This window comes from Acomys minous, assembly GCF_964271855.1.
Source record: "Acomys minous genome assembly, chromosome: 11".
NCBI classification, from domain to species: Eukaryota; Metazoa; Chordata; class Mammalia; order Rodentia; family Muridae; genus Acomys; species Acomys minous.
This window is the reverse complement of record NC_140492.1, coordinates 61,574,083-61,596,907: the sequence shown is the minus strand read 5'-3', so window position 1 is coordinate 61,596,907 and position 22,825 is coordinate 61,574,083. Positions and strand designations below refer to the sequence as shown.

The 22,825-nt window shown below is 47.5% G+C and overlaps 1 long non-coding RNA gene across 1 annotated transcript; it reads left to right on the top strand.

Moving 5' to 3' along the window:
- Positions 1-6,627: 6,627 nt before the first annotated feature.
- LOC311608787 lies at positions 6,628-21,964 on the top strand. The gene is made up of 3 exons (XR_014783164.1): positions 6,628-6,863; positions 19,319-19,442; positions 21,831-21,964. It is a non-coding gene; the product is annotated as an uncharacterized lncRNA (long non-coding RNA).
- The last annotated feature ends 861 nt before the right edge of the window (positions 21,965-22,825 follow it).

Sequence of the window (22,825 nt, the reverse complement as noted above, 5' to 3'; positions counted from 1 at the left end):
GGGTAAATGTACCACAGTTTCTTAGTCCATTCTTCTACTGAGGGACACTTAGGCTGTATATAGGGGGAGGAGGTCTCCCTTAATCACAGACATAGGGGAGGGGAGAAGGGGGGAAGTGGGAGGGAGGGAAGAATGGGAGGAAACAGGGGAAGGGCTAACAATCAAGATGTAATATGAACAAATTAATAAAATAAAAAAAGAAAAAGAAAAAAAGTCTAAGATTTTAATTAGATTAAAATAATAAAAGTGCTAATTAAGAAAAATAAAAAAGACAGAGAAACCCTGTCTCGAAAAACCAAAAGAAAAAGAAAAAAATGTTCTGGGCTGTGGTGCACATGGCTTTAATGCCAGCACTTGGGTGACAGAGGTAGGCAGATCTCTGTGAGTTCAAGGCCAGTCTGGTCTATAGAATGAGTCCCAGGACAACCAGAGCTACCCAGCGAAACACTGTCTTGAAAACAAAAACAAAAGAAGGAAGAAGATGAGGAGGAGGAGGAAGAGGAAGAGGAGGAGAAGAAGAATCAAGAAATTAATAAATATACTAATAGGTTATACTTAGAGTCTATATTTAGAAACAAAATATTTGTGATACATCAAGAAGAAGAAATTATTTTCCTGCTTGTACACATTACAAATGATATAATGCATAAAGGTTTCACTCTCCTTTTGGCACTGATATTTATTTAACCTTAGGGAAGGGAGCTAATTGACACCTTTGAGAACCAAAGGGGAGTTACAAACAATAAACCCCTTCCAAGAGAGAGGGAAAGAGAGAGAGAGAGAGAGAGAGAGAGAGAGAGAGAGAGAGAGAGAGAGAGAGAGAAAGAGAGAGAGAGAGAGAGAGAGAGAAAAGATAAAGAAAAGAAAGACACACAAAAATTAAATAAACTTCAGTGCTTCCTGGTCCCCAAAGCCTATCCATCCCCCCTTGCTGAGTGCCAAGAAACATACTTAACTAAACTCTATTTCACAAATTTTCCTCTTCCACTCTCTTTTCAAGTTTTACTATGATGTGCTAAATCATGGAAAGCATGGAAAGTTATGGAAAGCATAAACAATAGATATTAGCAACATCGTAGCAAACCTTACCCCTTTCCCCTTTTTGTTTGTTTATAGTTGCTGTTTATATATGTAGCCCGGCTTAGCTTCATACTCAAACGCCTCCTCCCCCAATCTCCTGAGTGCTAAGATTGAAACTGTTACGTCACCACACCCAGCCAGCCAGTCTTTATATTTCTATTTTAGATTTATCTATTATACATTTGCTGAAACATTTAAATATTGAAAACATTAGCAAGCCACCTATAAATACTTTAGTATGTGCTTCTAAAAATAAGAGCATTTTTCTTTCAAACAACAAGCCAGTGGCATTCAGGACTATCAACAGTAATTCCATTATATCTGTGGCCGAGGATCTTTGTGGTACAAGGAACATTGCAAAGAAAGCAAAATCCTAGGAGAGTATGAAGAACTGCAAACGATGTTCTTCAAAACCCGAATGAAATAAAACTCTTCATCTTATCTCTCCATGGGATACCGGGGCATTGGCCACTATTCCCAACACACTGAAGGTCAGACAGAACATGGTTTCAAAGGCAATGAGTTTTTCTCGGTGGAGACCATGGTCAGCAGCTGCTCTGGCCTGTGTGTCCTTGCAGGGTTATTCATGGTCTGACCTGGGGAAGGAGGCAAGCACATACCCCCAGTCTCTCCAGCAGAGGAAACCAATGGCCTACCTCATGGCATCCTAGATCACAACCGTTTATGGCCGAAGCCATCCTTGCTTTCACTGCCAAGTCCCTGAAACCTCAAGATGACCAACAGGGTCAGAGGAACTCAACCCTAGATCTTCCTGGGCCATTGTCAGACCTCCCTACTCAGACTGCATTTGTGGTCCAGCCTGTTAGCTCCCAAAGCTGATTTTTGGGTGCCAGAAAATTACAGTGCTTCAAGGTGAAAGGTATATGCTCTATCTCTGGCCTGCTACAGTTCCCATACCAACTCCCAACACAAAGTCTTTTGGGGGGGGGTTGAGACAGGGTCTCTCTATGTTACCTTGGCTGTCCTGGACTCACTTTGTAGACCAGGCTGGCCTCGAACTCACAGCGATCTGCCTGCCTCTGCCTTCCGAGTGCTGGAATTAAAAGCATGCACCACTACGCCTGGCTTTCAACACAAAGTCTTTGAAGATACTCTAAGCCTTCTGAGCACAACTCTGTCTATAGACATTCTTTTCGTTTAAAATATATAATTTTAAAATATTTGTTTTGCCTTGTTAACATTTCCATCGCTGTTATAGAATACCCTTTAGAAGAAAGAATTCATTGTAGCTTACAGTTTCAGAGGGTGACAATCCATGGCCATCATAGTGGAGAGCATGGCACCAAGCAAGCAAACACGGCACTAGACCAGTAGCTGAGAGCTCACACTCTAATCCATAAGCAGGGAGCAGAGAGCATACTGGGAATGGTACTGAGTCCTTTGAAACCTCAAGCTTGTCCCCAGTGACACACCTCCTCCAACAAGGCCACACCTCCTAATCCTTCCCAGATAGTTCCAACCAACTGGAAACTGAGTTTTCAAACGTAAGAGCCTATGGGGCCATTCTCATTCAACCAACATAAGCTTTATTATTTTAAATGATGTATATGCATGGAGGGAGGATAGTATGTACACATTAGTGCAGACGCCTGTGGAAGCCAGAGACATCAGATCTTCCTAAAGCTAGCATTATAAGCAATTGTGAGAGTCAGACATGGTGCTGGGACCCAAACTCACATCCTCTGCAGTAAGTACTCTTAACCACTGAGGCCTCTCTTCAGCCCTAGATGCTGTTTTGACATTGTTATTTAACTATTTGTCTCTCTCGCTAGACTGAGTCCTTAAAAGCAAGAGCATTGTCCTTTTCTCCCCTGTATCCCCCTGTGCTTGGTTGAGTGTCCATCCCTGAAAATATCAGTGCAAGACTCAAGCACATATTAGGTAACCTTGTTAGGAGTGGAAGTGGTCCTCAGAGATAAAAAGTAAGCTTTTCCAGTCAAAGTTGTCTTCGAAGTGGCATTGAATCCAGTGACAAGTATCTGTCACAACAAGAGATACACAGAGGAGACAGTCAAGGAAGAGGGAAAAAAACGTGTGAAGACACTGGCAGAGACTAGAGTGGCACCCATCACAATAACCCAAAGAATGCCCATAGCCACCAGAAGCTGGCAGAGACAGAGAAGGGTGTCCCACTCCACAAAGCCCCAGAGCCTTTAGAAGGTATGTGGCCCACCAACAGCTTCATTGCTGATTTCTGACCTTCAGAACAATGAAGGGATGGATGGATGGATGGATGGTTGGATGGATGGATGGATGGTTGGATGGATGGATGGATAAATGGATGGATGATGGATGGATGGTTGGATGGATGGATGGATGGTTGGATGGACAGGTGGGTGAGTGGATGGATGGATGGATGGATGGATGAATGAATGCATGGATGGAAGGATTTAAGAATAGGTGATAGAGATAAATAGATGATAGATTGAGATAGATAATAGGTAAGTGACAGATAGATAGATAGATAGATAGATAGATAGATAGATAGATAGATGACTTTGTAGCAACCATAGAAAACTGTATGCTCAAGTTACACCATGAAGCTAAAGTGCATTTGTCAAACTGAAGAACTGAAAGAGCAGGACGTGTGGCTTTGCACATTCTCCATACCCCACAGAAAGGAGGCATCCCAGGAGGCCACTGGACTCTGGCTAGCAAACACAGAAACCTCACGGTTCTGGTGTCAACTGAACAATTTGTTTCTTTTAATGAGGTGTTTTTACGTCCTTCCATATTCATTGTCCTTCCCTCCCTGGCTTTACTCTAAGTGGGTGAGTTGACTTTTGATGTATTGCCAGAGCACAATAAATTATGAGTCTCTTTCTTTAAGTTGGAAAGGGGAGGAATTCTACTTCCCTATTCAGTTATTTCAGGCAAGGGTGGGAGCAGGTTTTGTGCCAGCAGCATCCTGATTATGATTCAGGATGTGCAGCCAAAGGCAAACAGTTCCTCTGTAAATTCAATCACATAGGAAGGAGCAAAGGCCCAAACAAGAAAGGCCGGGTTCCCTTTGTGTGCATAGCCAAGGGGTCCTGGGAAGCTGGCGAGGGATGATGCCCCTATCTTAAGCAAAAGCAAGACTGAGATCAAAAAGTGGTCTTCTAGAAACTTCTGCCAGAACTCCACATAGGAGAGGAGTAGCTCTAGACAGTCTTAAATGCACTGACACCCTTTGTAGGCTAGTAGGATGGAGGTTAACCAGAAGTAAATACTATTTTATTTTTATTTTGAGTTATATATCTGTGTGCGTGCGTGTGTGCGTGCGTGCGTGCGTGCGTGTGTGTGTGTGTGTGTGTGTGTGTGTGTACAGCTTTGTGCATGTGAGCGCAGTACCTACAAAGGCCAGGAGAGGGCACCAGTTCCATGGGAACTGGAGTTACAAGTGGTTCCAAGCTTCATGGTGTGGGAGCTGGGAATCCTGAGTCCTTGGCAAGAGCTGTATGAGTTCTTACCTGCAGAGTCATCTCTCCCGTCCCAGGTGGGTTTGTTTGCTGGTTGGTTTTTGTTTTTGTTTTTGGTTTTGGTTTTGTTTTGTTTTCTTGGTTGGTTAGTTGGTTGGTTGGATTTTTTGAGACAGAGTCTCTCTGTGTAGCCTTGGCTGTCCTGGACTCACTTTGTAGACCAGGCTGGCCTCGAACTCACAGCGACCCACCTAGCTCTGCCTCCTGAGTGCTGGGATTCCAGGTGTGCACGACCATGCCAGGCAAGCCTTTTGTAATTTCTGATATAGACAACATATGGAGCTCGTAAATTTAGTCTCTGAGGAAGGAAATGGGTGGCACCACCTCCGTCCTCCATCAATATTCTTTAGCTTTCCATGCCAATGGCCCCATTTCCCCCATTGTCCTTTTACCCAGAGGAGGGCTGCCCCGGCCTCCATTGAAGACGTTTCTCTCAGTTCTGTTTGTCTTCTCTCATGGCCTCACGATCCAACCTTCTGACAATGGCGCACTTGTGCTCTGTCCCCTGAACACCTGCCATGGATTTTGGGGCAGGCTTTCTGATCATCCAGGATTAAAGGCTGGAACCCCAGCTTTGTAATCACAGGGCTACTGCTGGGTTAGGCGAGCGCTATCAACTAGAGCACGCACGTGGGCACCAGCGGAACTCAGCCTGTCTACTTAACAGGCAAACAGAGCAGACTTCATAAAAATGAGGATGAGGCTGACACCTGCCTGAGGGGAGGTTTTGGGGTTCACTGCCCTAAAAGGCTCAACGGCATTGCCTGTGATGCTTTGCGAGCATCTCAGGACTGCAAAACCCAATCTTGTCCTTCGAGTGCCCTCAGAAATCTGTGTTCCCCCAAAGAAGATGCATGAAGTGGAGGCTTCTGGGAAAATATAAGCAAACCTAATGAGCCAAGTGGTTCTTGATGTTTAGGGTGGCACAAAAATATAGAGGGAGGGAGGAAAGCAGGAGAAAATTCTAGCCTGAGCTGTCAGAGGCCGAGCTGCACTGTGCTGCAGAGAGTCTTTCAGTGTTTCGTGAGCACAGACAGCAGTGAGCAACAGTGCTTCTTGCCAGCAACATGGTCTGGTTTGCTACAGCTGTGAGTCCATTCCAGTCCAAAGGGCATACTTTTTTTTTTCCCCAGATAAGGTTTCTCCGTGTAGCTGTGGCTGTCCTAGACTCACTTTGTAGACCAGGCTGGCCTTGAACTCACAGAGATCCATCTGCCTTTGCATGCTAGGATTACAGGCATGCAGCACCAGGCCGGGCCAAAGGGAAGCAAGTATGCAATAGAACACACAGCCCTTGTGTGTTCTGCTACCTGCTATGGTTTGAACCTGAAACATGTCCCACAGGCTTATATTTTAAATGCTTGGTTCACAATTCGCTTGCCTCTTTTTTAAAAAAAAAATATGTATCTTTTTAAAAAGATTTATTTATTATTATGTATACAGTGCTCTGCCTGCATGTACACCTGCAAGCCAGAAGAGGATGTCAGATTCCATTACAATGGTTTTGAGCCACCATGTGGTTGCTTAGAATTGAACTCAGGACCTCTGTAATAGCAGTCAGTGCTCTTAACCTCTGAGCCATCTCTCCAGCCCCTTGCTTGCCTCCTTTTAAGTGCCATAGAGCCATTAGGAATTAGAGCCTGGCCGGTGCAAGTTAGCCTTTGACAGTTGTACTCAACTTCAGTTCTGGCCTGTGTTCTCTGTTTCATGGGCCACCACTGTATTATTGGTTCCTTCTCTGCTGCCGTGATAAGACACCATCACCAAAGGCAACGAAAGGAAGAGAGAGTTTATTTTGGTTTATGGTTCTAGAGGGATAAAAGCTCATGGAGGCAGGATGGAGGCAACAGGCACACGAAGCTGAGAGCAAGCACAAAGCGGAGAGCGCTACCTGGAGACGCCGAACGCCTGCCTCCAGTTGATGAGGGTTGCTCTGGTGCTATGTATCCTAATGCTAGTTACTGGCCCCCATGATCTGGTTGCTGCTCACTCGAGCACATTCTCACGGATCCCTGTCTTTGTTGTGTAAGCTTTGTTCTACCTAATACAAAGTGAATTGGTTAATAAAGATGCTGAAGCCTGTGACTGGGCAGAAGAATGGTAGGCGGGGCTTAGGCTCCAGGGCTTGGGGTCTCTGAGGGACCACAAAGGAGATGAAGGAGGGAGGAGAGGAAGAAGAGGAAGGAGGAAGGAAGAAGGAGCTCTGTGTCTGGATGGGATGGACCAGGAGCACCAGTTCAAGGGAAATGTGCCATGGAGACAGACTGATGGAGCAGAAGCCTCCCCGGAGTCATCAGAGGGGCAAGTGACGAGCTTCTGTGTGGGTTTTAAGGGTAGAAGGATTTAATAGCTTAGAACTTCCCAGTTTAGTGCCTACAGCTTCCCAATAAATCATAGTCTTTCTATGTCAATCATTGGGGAACCAGTTTGCTAAAGAAAACAGCTGTTGTATTAATTTCCTGCAAAATTATTGTTAGTCACGTTACAGTTGGTGCACAGTGTGGGGGTAATTAGATTCTGGAGGGTGTCTATACCCTGAATAGTTCCCAAATAATTGAAGCAGAGATCTCTGTGATTTATGAAAGCCTTAAGGCACAGTAATCGGGCAGATATCAAGACTCTTAAGGCGCTTTGCTATTTCCCAGCTGCAGGGCCCATGCTATGTGCCGTAGTCGTTCCTGTCTGGGCTGCTTCTGTTCTGTCAGGCCAGCCCTCATGGCCATGTGCGCATGGTCTGTACTGCCCCGTGGGGACTTCGATGTTCTCTCCTGCTCTGTATTTTCTGCTGCCTTTCTCCTCTCCTCCTGGCCTCCTGGTCCTTCTCAGACCTCAGGCCCAGCAACCTAAGCTCCGCCTACCTCCCTTCTGCCCCGTCACAGGCTTCAGCAACTTTACTAACCAACCAACTTTAAATGATTTTCAAGCCTCTTCACTGGTTTATCTGGTAGCATGTTAATGAGAAAAATATTAGCACTTCCATTTTCTACATGGAAAAAAATGCAAACACATAATTTAGATAAAAAGAAGTAAAAGTCACTAATATATACGATTGTTTATAAATAACTAATAACATATGTAAGAACACACCATATACACTGTAATTACTTTTGTAACTATTGATTACAAAAGGAAGATAATGTAGTATAGGGGTAATCAATTAGACATTCTTCTCTAATGATGGGGCTTGACAGGATAAACCTTTCTGGAGGTAATTTGGCAATACAAACCAACAATTACAGTATCTCTACACATGTTTGATACTAATTTCAACTTTGTGAATACATCAAAGGGACACATATATAAAATTCTTGCCAGGCAGTAGTGGCGCACGGCTTTAATCCCAGCACTCGGGAGGCAAAGGCAGGTGGATCACTGTGAGTTCGAGGCCAGCCTGGTCTACAAAGTGAGTCCAGGACAGTCAAGGCTACACAGAGAAACCCTGTCTCGAAAAACCAAAAATAAATAAATAAATAAAAATTAAAATTCTCATCACAGTAGATTTTGTAACACTAATGAACAACAACCTAATCAATGAATGCTAATTGAGACTGCAGTGACGATGTATCAATATATATGGTGGAGCGCGTCTAAGTGATGTTTGGGAAATTGGTAATGATTTGGGGAGCTATGAAACTAGGGGTGCTCCTAGAAAGCTCAGTGTCGGCAGGAGATAGAGAGAGGCTAGATGAAGGGAAGAAAGTGAGCATGTTACAAGGGAGATGGTCTCCTGTGACAGGAGAAAGAGATGTGGAGTGTCACTGTTAGGTATCTTGACCACTTATGGTAGTGATGGTTACCTCAGAGCCAAACACATGTGCATATGCACATGTCCACACACACACACTTACTTTACAAAAAACCCAATCTTTAAAAAATATCCATAAAATTATGAGTCAGAAAAGATTGAGAGTTACTCCAAAAGATAATTGCTATGAAACCAGGGTAGAAATACCAGGGATTCTGAATTCTTCTCTGAATTTTCTGCTTACTAAGGGCAAGTCAATAAGGTATTACTTTAACAGATGCCGCAGGAAGAAATGTAGCATTCGGAAATTATTATTGGGCTTGAGGGGCGGGGGTCTTACACTCTGACTTTTTAAAAAGTTTCTATCAAATTCAATAAACCAAGAACTTTTTCCGCCAGGCATGGTGGCACACGCCAGTAATCTCAGCACCCGGGAGGCAGAGGCAGGTGGATCACTGTGAGTTCGAGGCCAGTGTGGTCTACAAAGTGAATTCAGGAAAGCCAAGGCTACACAGAGAAACCCTGTCTCGAGAAAACAAACGAAACTTTTCTCTTAGGAAAAAACTAAAAAGAAGAACCCTTTCCCAACATCAGCATCAATATAGAAACACACAGAGGCACATCCAAACAGAGCAGCCCTCCTGTCTTACATTGTGTTGTATAGCTCATCACACACAATACGTTGGGGTCTTCACGTTCCAACCGTCAGTAAGCAGCAGTGGAGGCCGTAGCAGAACGCCAAAAACATACACAGCCAACCCGTACTAACAGCAAAACAGGTAGTTAAGAGGGAGCTTCTTTTAGACAGGGTTTCTCTGTGTAGCCTTGGCTGTCCTGGACTCACTTTGTAGACCAGGCTGGCCTCAAACTCACAGCGATCCGCCTGCCTCTGCCTCCCGAGTGCTGGGATTAAAGGCGTGCACAACCACCGCCTGGCTTTTCCCTGTTTTTTTTAGATTTTTTTTTGTTTTTTGTTATTTTTTTTTCCTCCTGAAATTTAGGATTCTAAACAAGTACACATTCAGAGAAATTCATTATGCTGCCCAAGAAATCTAACACACTCACTTAAGGATGTGAGACTTGAAACCAGGAGACTTGCCCCACGTGTATCTATCTGGAAGACAGCAAGCTGGGAGAGAGCACACGGAGACTTTCAAGACAGATTCCTGTGCGCTCCGGTGTGTGTGTGTGTGTGTGTGTGTGTGTGTGTGTGTGTGTGTGTGTGACTAGAGGATGCCTGGGTGTCTTAGCTGAGGTCTAGGCCTGTGCTTGCTGGGGAGCCAAAGGCTGCCTCATTGTTTAGCCATGTTCTGCATTCATGTTCTCTGATGATCCACTCGGAGACAGTGTGAGGGAGCTTCCCTCCTTCCTGGGTGTGGCTGCCTGCTGATGGGTATGACTCAGAAAGGACCCTGATAATGTAAGGAGTTTGGAGGGGGGGGGGGCGGGGAGAGAACGAACTACCTCGCTTAAAAAGGTGGAGCAGGGTTTTTTTGTTGTTGTTTTTGGTTTTTCGAGACAGGGTTTCTTTGTGTAGCCTTGGCTGTCCTGGACTCGCCTTATAAATCAGGCTGGCTTCGAACTCACAGCCCTCCGTCTGCCTCTGCCTCCCAAGTGCAGGGATTAAAGGCGTGTGCCACCACCGACCGGCTTCAGGCTTCATTCTTAAGCACCCTCAGGCCTGTTGCCCTCCTCTGAGCCTGCTGGTTCAAAAGCGTGGAATCCATCAACTCCTTCCCTTGGGGCTTTTGAAATAAATGATAATTATCCCTTATCTAGACATTAGGATACAACTGTATCACTCACAGAAGGCGTCAAAGAGCATAACCGGGGGGGGGGGGGGGGGGGGGGAGATCTGTCTTTGTATCAGCGACTACAGGACCCTCAAGCAAAGAGTGTTTCTTGCTAGCCTTGGCTGTTCATTGGTCCCCACAGCTACCAATCACAAACCGGCTTCTGGTTCAGACAGACTTTCGGTGTTACAGTGTCTGAGATTCCTCCAGGCCTGCTCCTGGAAGGAACTCCACTCCAGGGGGAAGGGGGAAGGAACTTGAGGTTGGATAGGAGAGGGCTGAAAAATGTGAGGAGCGGGGGCAAAACGAAGAAGACACTCAGTGTTCCTGGTGGAGATGTGCAAGTCTGTCCGTCTCTCACAGCTCCCCTAAGCCAACGGAGGCATAGCGGCATGCTTAGCCTAGTTAGAAGTTCCCTGGAGATACACTGCCCTGTTCAGCAACAGCACACCATGCCTCAGTATCCGCCATAAGAGAACTAGTTATACCGCGAAAATTAGTGAAGTGTACAAATCAGCGCTCTCTCCTCTCCTCTCCCCTCCATTTCCCAGCTGGTCCTCGCAACATCTGCCGCACGTGACCATCTCATACCCCGCGAAGGGTGATGAGCGTCCTGCCCCACCCCCTCCGGCTGCTGTGTGCTGATTGCTGACAGCCGTTACAAATCTCTCCAGGAACTGCCTTAAGCGCCGAGGAACAGTCACAGCCCAGGACTCCTCCGTTCCCTAGGGCAACGTCCTTATCTAGTTAATTCTAGGGTGGGACAGCAAGACCAGTTCCCTGTAAGACAACTTTAGCTGGCTCGCATGCGCGCACACGCACACGCACACGCACACGCACACACACACACATTCTGCACAGTAAAGGGAATTTTGGCTGTTAACGAACAACATTCCCTTTTGGCTTCTACTGTTAAAAGGGAGAGAGGGGAGGCACTGTGACACAATCTCTCTCTCTTTTCCCTTTGTGACTGACTATCTTTCCTCGGTGTTGGAAGGACAGATGAGATTCTTTTCACAGCTAATGATCAACAATGTCCTAAATGAATTTGAGGACATGGATTTCATCTCACGGATCCTATGAGTCTTTCAAGTCCCAGGGCAGCCGGGGCAGAGGGAGCAAGGATGGAGGACAGCCTGGGCTACATGGTGAGCTAAGGTCAGCTTGGACTTTACTGCGAGGCTCTGTCTCAACAAGTACTAAACACAGAGACAAACATCTGGCCCAAGTCTTTAAGTCAGCGCGATGATCTTCCCTCCTTTGTTTAGTTATTCCCTCATCACCTGTTCATTTTCCTCTTTCTTCTGAAACTCCATGTTGACATGGTAGGTCCCCTGGATCCAGTTTCCTGGGCTTTGATCTCTTGATCACTCTCTTTGTATTTGGTTCCTGTGATTGGGGTACTTTTTTTAATCTGGTTTTCTAAGCCACTTCTTTGAACTCACCCAGTGTCTTGCTTTAGGTTAGGATGCATATGAGTTCTAGAATGCCTTTTAAATCTTTTGATAGTGTTTTTGAGTGTTCTGGTAGCATTGGTTCCTTGATGCTTTTCTCTTCTTCTTTCTGGACTGATGATTTCCATAGAGGCGTTACTGCTCTTTGCAGCTCAGCCCCTGAGGTTCCATAAGCTAAAAAACAAAACTAATTAATAATAATAATAATAATAATAATAATAATAATAATAATAATAATAATACAAAAAACCCTGCCAATATAAGGTGTCTTATTTGTTTGCTTGTTTGTTTGTTTAGACAGTATTTTGCCCAAATATATGCCTGCCCTTCAGAAGAGGGCACCAGATCTCATTATAGATGGTTGTGAGCCACCATGTGGTTGCTGAGAATTGAACTCAGGTCCTCTGGAAGAGCAGTCAGTGCTATTAACCACTGAGCCATCTCTCCAGCCTGAGCATCTTTTAAAACTCAAAGCTCATCCACTGTGATACACCTCCTCCAACAAGGCCACAACCGCCTCCTAATCCTTCCCAGACAGTTCCACCAACTGGGGACCAAGTATCCAAACAGATGAGCCTATGGAGGTCATCCTCTTTCCAACCACCACAGAAGAAATTGCTTCTCAGGCCTTCGGTCCCTGTAGAGGCATCAGGCTGAGGAGCTCCACTGTTCCTTCCAGTTCAGCTTCTTCTCAGCTGAGCTATTGAGGGTGATCCAGCCCAGATGCTGGAGCCATGAATGGGAAGGGCCAAGCATAGGTCTTACCAACAGCGAGTATCATCCCTAACTAAGCCTTGCAGGCACTGGTACCCAGAGAAGAAAGCCTTGCTCCATCCATCTCTGTCCAGTCTCCATCAAAGCTGGGATAAATATATAGTGGTATAAATATAAAACGCTCCTCTCCCCTGGGCTCCTGTGTTGGATGCTTGGTCCCCAGCTGGTGACATTGTTTTGGGAGCTGGGACCTAGCTGGAGGAAGCGAATCTGCCTTCCACAGTTATGCCTGGTCCTAGATCCTATTCTTTCACTCTGCTTCCTGCATACTATCAAGTGAGCAGGTTCTGCCACATGCTGACACGATGCCCTGCCGCATCGCGGGCCCAGACTGAACAGACCCAGAGCTACGGCCTGAAACTGCTGTAGCTCTGAGCTAAAATAAACTCCCCCACGTCACTTCCGTTTTCATCAGGCATTTTGTCACAGCAACAAGAGGTCGAACACATCCCCACGTCTCCAGGATCTGCCTCCACCATTCCCGTCAGGAGAACCATCTATCAGGCTAGAGCTGAGAACAGAGGCAGCGAGCCTACCATATTAGCAAAATCTAAGACACTGTGTCTTTTAATAGAAAGGACACACTTGATCTGCTGACCCTGGCTGATTCCTCATTTACTTCTGTTCTCCTCTGATTTCTTTTGGGGGGCAGGGAGGTTTTCAAAGTTATAAGTGTTAAAGAAATATCCCAGGCTCGCTGGATTTACCTTAAAAATCATGTTCATGGGCCAGTAAGATGGCTCAGTGGTTGACAAGCTTTAGTTCAAACCTCGGGACCCACATGGTGGAAGGAAAGGAACCCACCGCTACGATTTGTTCTCTGACCTTCATATGCATGTGGTACAGTTATGTGTTTACACGTGGATGTTGTGCATTCACACCAATACATATATTTAAAATGCAATTAAAAATTAAAATTGTAAGCTAGGCAGTGGTGGCGGTGCACACCTTTAATCCCAGCACTTGGGAGACAGAGGCAGGCAGATTGCTGTGAGTTCGTGGCCAGCCTGGTCTACAAAGTGAGTCCAGGACAGTCAAGGCTAACACGGAGAAACCATCTCAAAACAACAACAACAAAAAAAAGTAAAATTGTGTTTTTAAGGAAAATAAGTGGTTAAAAAGGCAGTGTGCACGATGTATTATGTGACTATGTCTCCTTCATCTACAAGCATGTTAAATTTAAAAAAAAAAGTCTTCATGAATAAACACCACACTGCTATTCTTAGATGATATATTTATAAGTAACTTATCTTTCTTTTTCTTGTCTACACCATCTAATATTTCTTATTGACAAGAGACAGAATAATTATTCTGCCCAGTTGCTGGCTCAGCAAGACACGTTAGATGTAGTTGACTCTCATAGGAGTTTTCATAATGAAGAACGGAGGAGACAGTTAAGCAAAACTTGGCGTTTCCATGCCAGAGTGCATAAACCAAGGCCCCACCTTCCCAGGCTGTTGGTGACCTGTGGAGGCAAGGAAGAACCAGAGCCAGAAGCTTCTCACCCAGATGGACCCCACCTAGGATGGACCTGAGCCCAGAACGAGTTCAGAGACAATGATCAGCCCAAGACCCCAAGTCTCCCCCAACCATCCAATAAGAACACAAGTGCCCTGTGTGGTCTCTCAGAATAGAAGCACTTCCTGACTCTATTGGCTCCAGCACCAGGCCCCGGTGCCAGGCCCTTAGGAGCTGCTTCCACAAACGCTGGCTGGATAAATCCATTCTCTGCTCACTTGATAATACTAGCGTGTGCGACTAGACGGCTCGGTTGGGTTATGGCCGGTCCTCAGACTTGCGATTCCATCTAGACTGGAGACTGAGCGGGAAGATTTCCGCTCAACAGAAGGGCTCACGCTTCTAGGTTCTTTAGGAGATCTTGGGTCCTGTTGGTTCATGCAGAAGATTTCTTTTTAAGGAGCTATGCTCCACGGCAAATGGGTGTGGCCCGGAAGGAATTGCCCATGTCCTGGAACAGTGATACAGGAAAGCCTGTGCTGGCTATAAAGAGAGGCCAAGGTGTTTCAAGTACTTTCTGCTTCCAATCGTATGGCAACTTCAGTTAGGCAATATTATGTAAATTTGTCTGTTTCTTCCAACGTGTTCCTCTGCCCTGAGGTCATCTCCGGGCTTATTATGTTGCCAAGTATGATTCAAGGGAAAGATTGGGTGTGCCCTTGCAACACTCTTCTGGAAAGCCGATAGGTGCTCTGGGATGGGTACAGGAGAGTCTTATGGACCTGTGTGCCCGATCTGTCCCACAGAGCTAGCCCCAGGGAGAGATGCTTGCCGGACAGGTGATATTTAAAGGGCCAGGCAAAGGTAGCATTAGAGACACAGCATAGGGCTGGGTCTGAAGGCTCTCTGCTTTTGTTGGCTGGTTCCTGAGCACGTCTGGGCTGAGGGTTGGACAGCCTGGGTCCACAGAGCAGCATACAGGAAGCTGAGAGCAGTGCTTCCTTCACAGCGGACACAGACCGGCTGCCATAGTTTAAGAACCAGAGTGACCACAGGAGCCCATAACAGCAGCTTTAGTCGGAAACCACTTCTGAGCTGAGCTGCCCCCTCTGGCAGGAGCTATAACCTCCCCACCCCACCCCACCCCACCCCACCCCGCCCCCGTTGCTGCAAGCCACATTTTATGGAGTTCTTTTATTAGTCTCCCATGTAACCCATAGCCACATCATAAAACTAAATACCCCATTCTGTACATCAAGCCCACTGACTTCTTGAGCCCTGATTAACACTGGGCTTTTCCTTCTGAGGTTGTATTACAGTAACGTTATAACTGACAGCAAAGAACCCTTTGCTAGGGAGCAGTCAAATCCTTCAGGCTCACAAGGCTTACTCTCAAATCACAGTGTGTCGCGGGCGTCTCCCTCTTCCTCTGAAGTCTTTTTGGCAGCCTCCCATTAGTCCTTCTCTGTATCTTCCATCCCCGCTTGTCCTTCCATTCAGCCTCTTGCCTTGCCTTAGAGCTAAGCACTCAGTGCTGGCCTAGAGTCACAGGTCAGGGGAGCCCCAACTCAGCCCCGGGAATAAATTTAGCCTGTGGGATATATCCCAGATGGAGAGGTTATCTTTAGCCTGGCAGAGGTGGAGTGTCAGTCCAGGCCACGGTGCAAACAGCAGGGGGAGGAGGTGAGGGAAAGGAAGCCAGTCCCCTGTCCCCACCCGTGCTAAAATCCGTCATGTGCTTTCCAAAACATGAGGAACACCTGAGAATAGTGGTCTGTTTCTTTCCTTCCTGTGACTCTAAGAAGAATTTTAACAGAAAGTATTTCTGCACCGTGGGCTGGTTGCAAAAAAAAGAAAGAAAGAAAGAAAGAAAGAAAGAAAGAAAGAAAGAAAGAAAGAAAACCTCGCCCCTGTGGTCTCCAGCCTTCCTCACTCATGTCTGTTTACTGCCTGCTCATTGGTTTTGTTGCCTGCAGGTGTAAAGGTTTAAGACTTAAGAAAAAAGGATTGGGGGGGGGGGGGTGAGGGGGGAAGCTACCTGGAACATTTGCATGGCTTGAATTAAGGAAAAGACCAGAAATAATCTTTTTTTTTTTTTTTTTTTAAGGTGGAGTACCTCAGTTCACTCCAGGAATCCCAAGAGCTGAACTTGTTTTGATAGTAAGAAAATGCTAGGCTTTACCCAAGGAGACAACAATAACTGGCCTTATTATCACAGTGATACAAGAAATGCTTTGGAGGTGGGGAGGAATCTGGTGGCACAGGTCTATAATTGTAGCTGCTCAGGAGCCTGATGCAGGAGGAACACAGGTTCAGAGCTGTCTAGGCTGCAGCGTAGATTCAAAGCCAACCGGCTTGGCTCAGTGAGACCCGGGGTCAAAAACAAAGAGGAAAAAGAAGGAGGGGGGTTAGGGATATAGCTCAGTACCTTGCAGGCATGAGCCCTTAGGCTCAATCTCTAGAATTATTAAAAAGAAGAAACAAGGGCTGGAGAGATGGCTCAGAGGTTAAGAGCACTGACTGCTCTTCCAGAGGACCTGAGTTCAATTCCCAGCAACCACATGGTGGCTCACAACCATCTATAATGTGATCTGGTGCCCTCTTCTGGCCTGAAGGTGTACATGCAAGCAGAGCACTATACATAATAATAAATAAATCTTCAAGAAGAAGAAGAGGAGGAGGAGGAGGAGGAAGAAGAAGAAGAAACAAAGAAAAGAAAGAAAAAAGAAAGAATACCTTTTTCACTTACTAGGATCCTTCCTTGTTACAGTCTGTAGCCAGACACCCACCCCACCCCTCCACTCCTGCATTTGTCCTTCATTGTAGAACAATTAATTCATTAGAATCTTTTGTCAAAACATCTGAACACTTGCTGGTTATTATTAGGGCAAATTCTGAGCCTAGGCTGAACTTGAGCTGGGTTCTGACATGTCTGAGCATGTCTGACAGCTGTGCGTGAGGCCCTCGTCTCCAGGGAAGTAGTCGTGCTGTGGGACAGGAGACAGAACCGTCCTCAGTCCAGGAAGACAGTCCTAGACGCTGGGGAAGAGCAACCAATCTGAGTATCTTTTGGGCACAGAAGCTTTGGGGAAGCAATGAGACCGACCATAAGAAAGAACTGGAAAGACTGCTCAGTAAGATCTTGGGTAAAGCAGAGCACAGAGGGTTAGAGCTTGGAACTCTGATACTGGACCATCACAGAGCAGGGAAAAAGAAAAAGTGTGAAATGGATGGACAGCCCTACAGACGTAAGCCCTGGGGATCCTTGGGAAATTCCTGGACCGGCAAGCCTTTGCTTTAGGAAGGCTGTGTGGTATAATAGGCCCTGGAAGGCCACTGGTCCTTGAGAACCTAAGTGAAGTGAACTTACTTTGCTATGGCCCTCAGTCACTGAGCCTCTGTGTGTCCTTTCCTTCTCTGGATTGAATGATGCCAGCTGCACAACGGCTCCACAGGGCACCCACTACCTGGTCATTGCATGAGGACACTTTGGTCCGCCTACTCATCTCCGTGGCTCCTCCGTCCCCAAATGCGACACCGCAGAGTAACCGCAGAACATCTAGAAATATTTCAGCGAGCATCTACTCACTGAATAATCGCTCTGTCTCGATCAGCTATCGTCCTGTGAGCCAGCCTGACGGTTTGTTGCCACTTACTGAAATGGCTTAACAGTATCTATGCAAGTTGTGCCAACCGTGACTCCGCGGACCTTTCTCTGATTGATCATCATGCACACAGTGCCTACAGATGCGTTAACTTCATAACAACCTTCTGGGCCACCATAAAAGTACAAACTATGGAATCTTTGGGGGGGGGGAGAGTATCTGAGAGAGGGGAGGGGGAGGGAGGGAGAGAGGGAGAGACAGAGACACAGAGAGAGAGAGACGATGTGTCTCAGGTAGCCCATGAGTACACCAGACTCGTTCTGTAGCCGAGAATGAGCGTGTGCTTGGTTTTACATGGTGCTGGAAGTTGAACCTGGGACTTCACTCTTGCTAGGAAAACACTCTGCCAACTAAAACTACAATCCCAGCTCTGAAGAATTCTCAACGATGACAGCACATACCTTGCAGGGGGATAATTAGTTAGGCAGGGTGTGATTAGGAATAGAATTATCTTTGTTTGGGCGCTCTTAACCACTGAGCCATCTCTCCAGCCCCTCACTCTACTTTTGAAAGTAGACTTGTATATTACTTTTCCAATTAATCTTGAAAAACAATCTAGTTCAAAAATAAATTAAAACAGGGAACAACACACATACTCTGTTTTCTCTTCAGAGCATATAAATCTTTCACCTTTTATAAAGAACAGTACACAACCTTAGCCCTGTCAGTGACGTGGGCCTAGAAAGTGCCTATCGCCAACGCAGTACCCGGTAGAGTCAAACACCCAGCGTGCCCTGGCTCTGGATTGAATGCTTCACCGCATTCAACATGGATTGGGCAATGACTGGCCTGGCTCGCAGCCCTCACAACACTCTCCCCCATAACTAGGGCAACATGACTTCCGTTTGTTGACTCGTCGCTAGGTCCAGGCCCTGAGACTAATCCTGCTTCTTGTCTGGAGGGATTTTTAAGGGCTAGCAGCTTGGGTTACTCAGCCTCAGCCAGCCTGGTTGCTAGGCTTGCTCTAATCTTTGTGTTCTCTGGGCAGAGTGGTCTAGGCCTTCCCTCATGGGGACACAGATGACCGTTTGTATGCGCCACCCCCACTCCCCACCCCCGTGTGCCACTGCATACACCCGTATGTATTCACCGACCACAGTTACCAAGCACCTCTTGTGTGCAGAAAAGCAAGCTAAGACTGGTGTAAAAGCAAGTGTGAAGGGAAGGGCTGTACCAGGGCAGTCCAGTAACACAGGCAGGTGGAGGCCAACTCCAAAGGGCTCTCAGGCAGAATGGCAGGTTTGGTGTGAAGGAGGCAAAAGGAAGGGCTGATTTTAGTCTTAGGGGGATGCGAAGTGGGCCTGGGAGGGATCGGAGAAGATTCGTGGTGGCTAGACACCTGAGGTGGTGGGATTTCCATAGCTGCGAGCAGAACGTTGCAGATCAAGAAAGCAGTCTATGAAGGCAACCCCTACTGTCACAAAATTCAGAGCCCCGGCCCTTCTGCCAACGCCAACTTCTCCTAGGAGAGGTAGAAGGGTAAAGCAGCTTGCCCTGAGAGCCAGTTTTACGAAGGGCGGAAGTCTACCCGGAACGCCCATCTTCCCACTGTTGTGTCTAGTGTACATCAACTTGTGTTATATTTTTCTTCGATGTGATGAAACATCCAGCAAAAAGCAACTTTAGGAAGCAAGGGTTCATTTTTGCTCTTGGCTTGAAGGAATGTCACAATGGGGAAGACAGGACACTGGGAGTTCGAGGTCACCTGGTATCTAGGTCAAGAAACAAGGAGGATGGCTCCTGCTAAGCTTGCTTCCTCCTTCTTACTCAGTCAAGGCCCCCAGCCCACAGGACCAGGGGGCTCCTATTCAGGGAGGGTCTTCCCCCTGGAAACGCCCTCTCAAGCTCCGCCCACTGTATCTCCTAGGTGATTCTAAACCAATCAAGGGGACGATGAAGACGTGACCACCCCGTTTTCAAGATCATGTCACCTCAGTGACCTTCCCAGGCAGGATGGTGGTCCTGTCCCTTGCATTCACAGTTCTGAAGAGGTGGGGAAATTCTAAAGCTATTTGCTGAAGTTCAGGTGTGTGTGTGTGTGTGTGTGTGTGTGTGTGTGTGTGTGTGTGTGTGTGTGTGTGTGTGTGTGTGTGTGTGTGTGTGTGTGTGTGTGTGTAGTACCGGAAGACCAATCCCTGAGGATCAAGTCAGGACTCTACCACTGAGCCGCCACACTTCCTGCCTCTAAGGTCCAACTGAAGTTCAGCCACTGCCTTTCTGAGTCATTTTATATCTCTTAGTGAAATGTTCTGGCTAGGAGTGTCACCTCCCTGAGGTCACCATAGATTAACCAAGTCAGTAAGACTGAGGCAAGCGCCAGCCTCAATGCCTACTTTGGAGCTTTATAACCCTAGGCTGTGGTTACTCTGTAATCCACCCTTTGTGACTTTGAGAGGCCCCAGACCGGAGCTAGTAATCCTGAATTTATCTCTGCAAGCGATTAAAAAGGCGGTCTCACTGCAGAGTCTTCGGAAGGGATGGGCCCAAAGGCACTGGGAGAGTAAACGCACCCACCCGAAGGTGGAAAAGTAAACCCACGGCATCAGAGTTGCCACATTCAGAGGAGAAATGGCTCCTGAGCCCCTTTCCAAGGCTTCAGCTGGCATCTGGACGCTACCCTGCGCCCGCCCCGTGCCGGGTCACAGAGCGGACCTCCCACCCACGCGGGCCAGCAGCCGACCAGGCTGGGCGCGGCAGGAAGGGGAGCCAGGTCCCGGCACCCTGATCCTTAACTGCTGCTTCCAAAGCCCCGGCTGATCCTAATCAGTGTGGGAAAGGAACGCCGGGGCCCAGCCCGCCGCCGGAGACGCCTCCTCTTTTCATAAACTTTATCGCCACGGTGCACAGACCCTGATAAAGCCCCATAAATAAACGAGCAAGCCGGAGTGTGCGCGGCTGGCCAGAGGCTGCTGGAGCGCACGCCCTGCCTAGGCCCGCAGCTCCCGGCGGGTGGCGTGGGGGGTGGGGGGGTGGGGGGATGGGGAATGAATCACCCGCCAAACTCAAGAGGGATCCCAGCTTCCCCCATCCCACTGCCTGCAATCGCAGTGCTATAATAAGAATGCAGGCAGGCCTCCCCTCCTTGGCAGCACTGAGAAGGACTAGGCGTTTCCTTGTGGCTGGCGGCCACCCTTTTGGCCTGGGAGCTAGGAGTGTTCTTGCTTATCCCTCCTGCTTCAGGTCAAGTTCCTTGGGCCTGGGTTGGGCCTGGGCATGTGGCTCCATTATCACAAATTCCTCTGGCTTTTGCACAACACCTCGGGCTGGAGCGGGGAAGGGAGGGGCGAGGAAAGGCTTGAAAGTCTCTAATGGCTGGTGATCAAGAGAAATTGGTTCCACAAAGGAAGCAATAGACCCCTTCTTTTTTCTTTCTTTCTTTCTTTTTTTCTTTCTTTTGTTTTTCGCGACAGGGTTTCTCTGTGTAGCCTTGGCTATCCTAGACTCGCTTTTGTAGACCAGGCTGGCCTCGAACTCACAGTGATCTGCCTGCCTTTGCCTCCCGAGTGCTGGGATTAAAGGCGTGCGCCACCACGCCCAGTTTAGACCCCTTCTTACATGGATAGCGAAGCCCAGGGTACCAGGCTAGTCTGTGTCTCAGTTGACCGCTGACAGTAAGAGAAGGGGGGAGGGGCTGGGGGGGGCTTCCCACTCCTCTCTGGCGAGGAGGAGGAGGAGGAGGAGGAGGAGGGTTGGGGAAGGGGGTTGTTGTTCAAAAGCTATTCAATATCTTTTATCCTTCAGTCCTTAAAAATATTTTAAAATTTATTTTTATTATTATGCACGTGTATGTGTGTGTGTATGTGTGTGTGTATGTGTGTGTATGTGTGTGTGTGTCTGTCTGTGTGTGTCTGTGTATGTGGCTACAGGTATCCCAGGCCAAGGCATCAGCTCCTCAGAGCTGGAGTTATGGATGTTTGTGAGCCGCCCCTGTAGGTGCTGGGAACCAGCGAGCAAGCGAGCTCGGGTGCTCTGGAGGAGGAGTATGAGCTCTTACGCACTGAGCCATCTCCCCAGCTCTCAGTCTTTGACTTTTTTTTCCCCCCCTTGCATGATCTCTACCTTAACCAATAGAACAGTTTGAAAACAAGTCTGTGGTCTATATCAGGGTATGGAGACATCTAGAAAGGCAGGTGTTCAGCCCAGCATGTGCCAGCTCATCGCTAAGGCACAGCTTCTAGGCTTTCTAGTCCAGCTGTACCCACCTGGCTCTGTGGCCTCACAGCCTTTGCCTTTCCCTGGGCCACAGTTTCCCCATGCACCTAAACATTCTCTAAACACTCCGTCGGCTTGCCTAGTCTCTGGAACACTCTATGCTTTTGTTTTTTCTTCCTCTCTATGCTTCTTATAAACTCCTCCATTTCCTGGCTGTCTCACCACAGGTCACTCTGATGAGACACTGCTATGCCTAATTACAAGAAGCCAGAGCTGGGAGCGGTTCCAGAACTGATCCCTACCTCATGAAGGCTAGCATAAGACTGCCCCTCACAGTAGCCGCTGGGCTTGCGGGTCCTCCAGCCAGGATGAAGTCATCCTGTGAAGGCGGGGCGGGGCAGGGGCTATAACTAAAAAAATAAAACCCAACAAACTTGAACAACAGGGACTCACCACTTCTCGGACCAAAAAATATAAGCTCCATTGTGGCAAATGGTTGTGCTTCCTGTGAGAGGGAGGGACCAATCAGCTCAAAGCACCTATTCCAAAGAGTGTTAATGCTGCCTTCGGTGAGGGACACAAAGCTAAGGAGGAAAGGAGCCTCTGCTGGCAGTTCTACAGAGAGCGCCACCTCAGTGTCCTCCTAAGCATCTCTGGTTGACACTGGCAGTGTGGGTTGGGTGCCGACCCTGCTAGCCATGGCTGAGGAGAGGAGCTCAGCGGAGAGCTGAACAAAGGCTTGGTTCTTCCAGACCCCCACTTGTGACACTGGATGTCCCTGGGAACATGTGGCCCCAGACAGCCTTCATTTCCTGCTCTCTGGACAGAAAGGGCACTCAGTCTTGTATCCTTCATTTGCATAATGTCAAAAAAATGAGTCACATTGTACTGTCATTTGTTAAGAAATATTGGCAAGAGGTTCCAATTGTGGTTGGAGTCAAGGCCTTAAGAAGGAGCAAGCGCTGAACCGGACCAAGTCACCAACTTAGTATCTGGACACGAGCCACTCTCCGGGCCTCAGTTTCTCTGTTTGTGCAGCTGGAAGATTTTGGAGGTTTCTCCCCACTCTGCATTCTAGTGACTGTACTGAACATGATGTGGGGGAGGGGTGGGGAGGGAGGAGGGAGGGGGGAAAGAAGAGGGGTGTGGGGAGACGGGGGCTAATTGGAGGTGAAGCAAGACTTTCAACTTTCCAAAACAAAGATAGGCCAGGAAACAGGTG